The sequence below is a fragment of the Pecten maximus genome, chromosome 7 (assembly GCF_902652985.1).
Source record: "Pecten maximus chromosome 7, xPecMax1.1, whole genome shotgun sequence".
Lineage (NCBI taxonomy): Eukaryota > Metazoa > Mollusca > Bivalvia > Pectinida > Pectinidae > Pecten > Pecten maximus.
In genome coordinates this window covers 23741683-23750586 of record NC_047021.1, presented here as the reverse complement: position 1 = coordinate 23750586, position 8904 = coordinate 23741683, and positions in this window count along the sequence as shown.

The following is an 8904-nucleotide window of genomic DNA, read 5'->3' as shown; positions in this document are numbered from 1 at the left end:
TCAAAGCGATTAATCACTCTAACTTACCTTAGATGGTGAGGTACGAGGACTGATTGATATGATGTGAGCCTCATATGGAAGTATTTGAATTTTGCAAGACATATTGTATTATTTTTCAACACAATACCCTTAAGTATCTATACACTTTTGCCATCGGTGTTGAAGGGCCTCAATGCAACTTTTATGGAATTCCTTTTCTTAGCTGTTCAGAAAGCCATCCACTGCATGTATGACGTCATCATCGGACTGAAAGTTGGTGCCTTAAATAGCTGTTTTCAGTTTTGGAAATAATTGAAAGTTTGATGGAGTGAGATGAGGTGAATAAGGCGGATGCTCAATCAGTTTAATGCTACAATCGTGAATGGCAGCCATGGCAATGGCAGACTTGTGAACAGGAGCATTGTCCTGATGGAATAACACACCTTTAGTGAGCTTTCCGCGGCGCTTAAGTTTGACATTTTCTCGAAACTGCCTCAGAAGTGAAGCATGTACGTGCCATTGATTGTTTGTCTCTTTTGGATATAATCTATCAGCAGAATACCATCTGCATCCCAGAAAACCGAGGCCATAACCTTTCCAGCTGATGGAACCGTCTTTGCCTTCTTTGGCGGAGGATAGCCAGGGTGCTTCCATTGTTTTCACTGTTGTTTGGCCTGTGGGGTGAAATGACGGACACATGTTTCATCCATAGTGGCAAATCTCTGAAGGAAGTTGGCAGGATCCTCCTCAAAAAGGTTAAGATTAACACGCGATAATGTGCGCCTAGTGTGCTTCTAATCAACTCTCAGAAGTCTTGGTACTCATCGGGCCGAAAGCTTTCTCATTGTACAGTCATAACAATGTCATGAACTTTATTGACCATGTCTTGGGGTGCAGATATATATGTAAAACTACTCGATTCTGGAGTGTATCCGTTGATAACAATCTCCCTGAATGTTTTTATCGAATACGATACGGGAGTTTATACATGTAATATACACGTAAATTAATTAACACAGTCGTTAGGCAGCGTCTGATAAATAGTAATAAATAGTGTATGCTATAAAATCCCTTTGGTCGTCTCATAGTCTATAATGGTTGTTAACGATGTGAGCATTGTCCGAAATCCTAATAGCATTGTACGGATTTGTGTAGTGTTTGTACATCACGATTCTGCCGCAGAACTCTGTGCCTTGTCTTTCTCATCATTGTCGGTTATCTCTTGTCACGTCCGTTGGCAGTAGTCATTTGCACTGGATCCTTGACTGTTCCCGCCTTCTACAATTTCATATGATAAAAAGCGACATGTTTTGCGTATTGTGGTTGTATATCTTGTTAAATAAAATATAAAAACTACTAGGAATTATGCCACTTCTAACAAAACATTTAGATACTATTTATGATATCAAACGTTTGATAATATTGTCATAAATTGGCATAGACTGTCGCTTATTCCCTGTATTATATGCGGTAGAAGCTAAAATGTATACCATCATAATATCAACTCTGTCGTTTTGTGTTTCTCTACACAATCCTCAGCATTTACTTGTGTACCGAGTAACCGTTTATATCCATCAATATGTAAAATGTATACTAGCCTGGGTTTGATATATTAAATAGGTAGGTAGGTAATAAAACAGGTCAAGTTAATAAATAACTATAGAGGACACCTCCACTTCATAATGATAAAACTTACGTATGAAACAAACTTACTTGTATATTGATTCGTGTCTGTAAATGAAAAGTCTGTATCAAACTCACATTTGGAATACCACTGACTTGCTCGTTAACCAGTCATCGTTGCGGTTTCAATTGTGTCATACGGGTTCAGACATGTCAGATTTCACACAGAATTTTCAACAGCGATTACGATGTGCAGGGCGTACAACAGGGTAATCTCTTCAGGCTTGTTTGTAGCGACTTCACACATTGGCTAATACTAAAAAGCCACCGAACTTTGTAATAATCACCACCTTTTATTTCAAACGTGGAAGCAAGTTGATGAAGAACACTGGAAAGTTTATCACCTATGCCATGAGCATGATGACTGATGTTCTGCTCTCACTCCTCCGGTTCTCAAAAGTACTTAGATGCTGATCACATGGATTTGTATGGCGACCTGTGTCATTGAAATAAAAAAGTACCTGGAACTTTCGAGAGCCTTCATGCAATTTTTTCGAAATTGAGCCAAATTGGCCCTTTTCTGCATATATTCCTTGATGATCCAAAAATATAAACAAATGATAATGCGATTTCAGTAGAATTATGACAACTGATTATGAGGAAAAGTATAGGTATAACCAGACCAAAACAAGACTGAATACATTACCTTGTCTGTAACATAATAGTTAGTTGTGTCACGTGTACTAATAGTATGACACAGAGACAGACGTAGTTGACGCGTTTTTTATTTTAGATGTGTCATTGTGCTGCTGTATAGAGGGCACCTTTTCAGAGAAGACACAAATTCCTCTCTGGCGCCATGGACAGGATGTGGAATCGAATGTTACTGTCTGTGAACGAGACGATGGGTGACTTCACAGAGGGCCTGGAAGACGAGCAGTCAGATGGAGATTTCCTGACGGTGAAAACGTTAGTACATAATGTAATAAAATACAATGTGTGTATAGATTGTACCAGTAGGATGTGTACTGTATCACAGATTAATGTATCAATGTAGTATTAAGATTAATATCAATATATCCTACATAATAGGGTACATAATGAAGTATATACATATGGTATATTTTAAACCTTTTAATACAAAGTTTATCGCAATTTGTACATATTAGATAGTCTTTATGAATGCATAATAATCTAATCCCAAATAGATAAAGTCATGTCATCGAAGCTTATTTTGTTAAGTAAAACTAGCAGTACGTCTGGTCTGTTTTGTAAATACGTATGTAGTAGTATATAGAAATGCCATCAGTTATAGATTGAATATAATGTATATTAAGCGTTAAACACTTTTTGGAAGATTTCCTTTTACAATCTTTTGAATAATATTATGGTTTTATATAGCTGCAATCCGATCAATCGAGGTATTTTTTTTCACTTTGATTACAGTTTGAAAGAAAACATCTATCAATATTCTATCGAATAATGTATTATGTGTGCCATGTACCATCACAATGTAACTTAATTTACGATAATGGCTAAATCTGACTGGTCATTAATTATACGTACATTGTGTATGAAATGGTTTGTTGTCCTTGGACTATGTAGCATGACATCAGGACATATAGTTGAATCTCTACGGATTTAAGTTCACCAGAATTTGATATTGTATAACATCAGTAAATTTACAATTTAGAAACATCCAAACTACTAACAGTGGAACATTACTTATATAAAGGTGGCCTAGATGGCAAGGTTGACTTTATATATGTTTTGAAATTTGAAAAGTAAAACTTCCCTTTACATGCACGTGATACAGTACCTGAATTAAGTCTATTTTTTTAATCATCGCTGGCCCTCTTAAGCCTAAAATAAGTACCAAAAATGGCGTGAACAATTTACTGGCATGTAAACTTCCATCTTACAGTTGACTAAATGAAACAAAAGGATAGAGGAATGTAATATTGAATTCATAGTGAACATTTATGGAATTATTCATAGTGAACATTATACAATTATTAGCCCTATGTGAATGGATATATCCAGAATAATGTCCCTGGTGAGGGTTATTTCCCTGGTAAGGGTTATTTCCCTGAGGGCGTAGCCCGAGGGAAAATAACCCTCATCAGGGACATTATTCTGGATATATCCCGACTCCGAGGGCAATAAACGGTGTATTATGCCGAAACAAACAACATGATCAATAATTATAATCACAAATAATATGATATGATTTTCAGGGGGACGTGTCTCATATAAAGTTTGGTCAACAAACCTGCTAACGTTTCGCGGCTGGTATTCAACAGGTCGATGTTCCGGTCTGTTTTACAGGGCTAGTAAAGCGCATTTTGTAGATTTCTTTGCATTGATACATTGATACATTCTTTACTATTCTCTGATGTCTTCTTCCGTTGACTAACCGAACCGTGCTGACACTTCAATTGCTGTTGTTTTGAAATTGAAGCAGACGACATCCGGCGCATGCGCATTCGATGATGAGTGAGGCTATACACAGGTCATTGGAGGTATGTAACCATTTATGGCATAATTACATCTACCGTCCAGGTATCTAAAAGATATGAGTTATGTAACCATTTATAATAGTAGCCTCTATCCTCCAGGAATTTTAACAATTGTAGATATGTAACCATTTATTGTGTAATAACCTCAACCCTCCAGGTATTTAACCATTGGAGGAATGTATTCATGTATTGTGTACTAACGTCTACCATCAAGGAAAACTGTTTTATATAATATAGGATTAATGTATATGATTAATTCTTGGAGCGGAGTTGTTCATAAAAATTGTTTTATATACACATAGTGTAGCAGGGTCAAGCTGTTACGTTATTTGTATGTCCGCGCCCGCCGTAAAGAACACCGAGTTGTATGTCCTCGCCCGCCGTAAGTGCTAGCGATCGTGTACCTACCTAGTTTGACCACATGTAGTATTCCGTTGTGTGGTTCATATAGTGTACAGACGTATTGCGTGTTGTTTCTCGTGTTTATGTGGTTTTCTACGTTTGTATTCTATGGTGTGGTTTTGTACGTATTACGTAAAGTTGTGTCAATTGTTTTCATTGGTCAGTGTTGTGGTCACTTGGCGGGTATTTGTCTTTGTCTCGGGTAGGTGTCAGTTCCGAGTTGGACTCGACGACCGTACGGGCGTGTCTGGAATGTAAGTGTTGTCTTTGTTTGAAAGATGTTTTAAGTCTTTTAAATAGTTAACTATCATCTGTATATCTCCATATATTAAGTTGACAAAGCGTTGTTAATGCTTTGTATTGTAATTTTGGTAATAATCTATATGTCATAATGTACGTGACAATGAATCTTTTCAAGGTCATAATAGTTTCATGTATTCTTTGTAAATCAACGTTCTAGTATTTAGACTTAGATAGTGATACTTAATTATTTATACTTTGTTTACAGTTTGAATGTCTCATAGTATTGGGAGTCTCGCAAGGTCTATGTAGATACGGCTCTGCGCCACACGCAGGTAGCTATGTGTTATTTTTTAATAATGAATATCTGTTATTTGAATTACCTGTAGTAATTAATAAGTGAAAGTAATGGTATTAGTATTTATAGTAATTTATGTATCATTAAGCAACCATTGTATTTATAGCGGATCGCTGTAATATAAAAAAACCTTTAGTAAGCGTTGTGCTCGAAATGTATTTTTAATCTGTGTCAGTGTATAGTATGTATGTTATATCGATTGTTATTTTGTTACAGGGTTATACGTGTACCCTGGTACATTCTTCGAACAATAAATGACAGAGACCTCGACCCAGAGTGTACGTTATTTGTTTATCAACATGCACCTCTACTACAATAGGATTAATGTTTGAAGTGGAATTATTTATAAAAAAACCCGGTTTTATATACACATAGGATTAATGTTTGAATTAGAATTATTCATAAAACTGTTTATACATATAAGAGTAATGTCTGGAGTGATGTTATTCATCGTTAACTACTTCTACAATAAGTATTCTCTACTGCAACAAAAGTATGATGTATAATTCTCTTGATCTACCAACTGATGAACAGTATCAACAGGAGTGTATGAAGACGGAATTAAACAAATGGCACGGATCCCGCTTTGAATTACGGTATATTTATCGGTAAATGTATCTATCAACTGCCGAAACTTAACTCGAAGAAATTGCAATGTTATAAAAAAAAAAAAGTCAACCCAACAATTAAGGTCAATAGAAAGATTAATAGCATTGTATGACTCTCATTTAAAATGCTGTCTTGGTATAAATGTGTTTGTGCGAACATCCTGTACAAGATTGATGTACATTGTGTTATGTTTCTAAACGTGTATGAAGTATCAAGGTACCAATATTCCTCTCCCTGCAGTACGTATTTGTTGAAACCAAAGATGAATTAGAAGACTGTGGCTCAGAAGTTATCACTAACCAGGACAGGCAATTCTGTGAGCTGTTCTCATTCCCTCCAGCAGAGTCCCCTTTATCAAGTTTGTCTCTGAATCCGCTTTCCCAAACTCACCGACACGCACCACATTGAACGTACTTTCCCTTCCTCCGATTGTATTCCTTTCACCAAGCCAGTCTTTTCGCTAACCAACTCCATAATTGATCCATTCACCAGGCCAATTTTTGAACATTTCTCACTGACTACAATAGTTTGTGTTTCTGATTACCGAAATATTCATTCTTTAACCCGGCAAGTTTGTAAACATTTCTCACTCCTTCCTATATTTAGTAAATGTGTCTCACTCCCTCCATTTCGGTCTCATTTACCAAGCCAGTTTTCAACGTGTTAGATTTCTTCCAATAATGATCCTTTACCAGCCCAACATTCGTCTCTTTCATTGCTTATTTTGCTGTGTATCGTGAACCCCTGGAAAGGTAGTAGATGTTGTGTGCTGATAAATAAAGAAAAGACATTTGCATCAAGATTGAGTGCCCTAGGCTCAGGTATAACCGGAACAAGGGCGTTAAGCCCCATCGATCAATCAATTAAAGCATCAAGATTGAAGAACGACAAGACACATCTTACAAAAAGGGTAATCTAGACTATGTAATGTTCCCTGACCGATTTATTCTTGTGCAGTTGCTCTCCGATGACAACTTCCTAATTTTGAATGAAGTTATAACGCACGCACGCACGCACGCACGCACGCACGCATACCATTGTGAATACAATTCAATATGCTTTTAAACATTAACAAGGGAAACAACTCCAACGTTATTATGTTATGAAGCCAGAGGAAGAGACAATGTTGTTGTACTTGCTCTTATGTTAGTTAGGGAGAGGGCTCATATAGGCTTTGTTGCCTGTTGTTAAATACCCATTGAATTTAATTCAATAAAATCTTTGTGAAAATGAAAAGTATCAGTTAAAGACATTTATGTAATATATTGTTATAGGGACTAAATGTATTTGCTTTACCCGCATTTCGTTTAGCTGTAGTTATGGTGTTTATTTTACTTTCAGCATAGCAAACTGTGGCCATTACATATATATATTTGACATGGTGTCCATTGGTAAAATGCCAGTAAATGTTATAAGTCCTTGTCAGATATTTCGGTTAAATAGCGGTAGTGTCTGCGTTTTTATGTTTGCTCGACTGTAATGTGTCGACTGTGAGATACGATATAAATGCCGCTCTGGCACGTTTTATACAATATCGTGTATAGCCCCATAGATGGCGTTTTGTGTCTGACGATAGTGGTAGATTTTGATACTGCTTGTGAAGAAGTAAAGCTTCGAGGCACATGCAAGTCAAGTTTCAACATCAATCATCTAGTTTAAATATGACCGAAAATCTCACGATTTATTCTATTTTAGTTCAACTGGGAAAATCTTGTTTTGTTTTTAGTTTATTGTTTGTTTTATATTTTTAATTGCATTAAAGCGTGAAAATAAAAAGGCATCAATCAAATATCCCATTTATTTGTTTACACATAATACGGAAAGGAATATCTATGTATAATATAATTATAATAAAATAACAGTTCATTTGATTGATAACTCCGTCTGTAACTTGATGAGTAAATCACATTACCAGTCCTTGTTATATAAAATCTAAGCAGCAGATCGTAAAGAAAATTGTAAACCCCTCACTGGGTTATGAAGATATGTATCTGACTGTTGGACCATTCCATACATGGCATATCAATGATTCGCCGGTGTTTTTCAGCTGATATTAGAATAGTTCATCAATCGAATTCGTAATTGTGTACAATGTAACCCTAAGTATATGAATACAATACACAGGCTTTCAAGATATAGCGACTGCTATTATCCATTGACAAAATTATGATCTCGTAACGCGAACACAACATTAATCGAATCTGACTTTTTTATCGTCTAAGAAAATAACGACGCTAATTCTTTCGGAACACCTACTGGGTTTTCGCCGTGCACGTTTCCAAGTTTTCGTGTAAATATTGCTTTAGAGATCGTTCTCTCGTTCAGCTAGTTCTGACTTATATACGTTGTATTCCGAACAATCTATTTGTATAGTTATCAAGGTTGAAAAGTAATTCTTCTTTTTTTAAAATTCATTTTAATATTCAGTTTTCATTGTTATTTTTGTACGTTGTGCATTGGTGCATCTGGTTTGTTAATAAACATATACAACAGTGGTGTATCGATTTTATCATTTATACCATGTATGCTCAAGCTTACTCTATTGATGTCTTTTACAGTGCAAACCATGCCGTTTTCTTCCTGTGAATGGAATGGCGTTGGAAATAGTGGTGTTTGGCAACAAGGTGAGAAATTATTTAACAGATCATTCCGTACTGATAATTACATAGTAAGATGATTCTGTTTGAATACGATTAGATCTGATATCGTATAGCAAACTCTCATATATGCAAGGTGTAAAGTGAGTTCTCTGTTAAAATTGAATTAGCCGGAATGAAATTGCCACTCTGTAAAACTGTCAAGTTCTGTTCTCCGAACACAAATCCCCAAATCACACAATCACCAGTGCGAGATAGAGTGTAAGTTTCGTGTAGAACGCTTCCCAGTCGCCAATCTCGCCATAGCTGTTCTCCAGTAATCAGCCTGGCACCTCACAGTGATTACAATAATGACAGAGAGCAGAACACATCTGTAACTCGTCTCTCGATGTTTAAAGAAATAACAGGTTTTACTTCTAGCTCATCTGTCAGTCATCCCGACATATCGCCCGGTACTATGGGATGCACATGAATCACTACTCCTTTTTGAATCCCAGACCCACTAAAACCCTTGACATTCTTTTCAGGAACCACTGAACCAGTCTCATTTAAATCTTGCAGAAACCCGCCAAGGCCA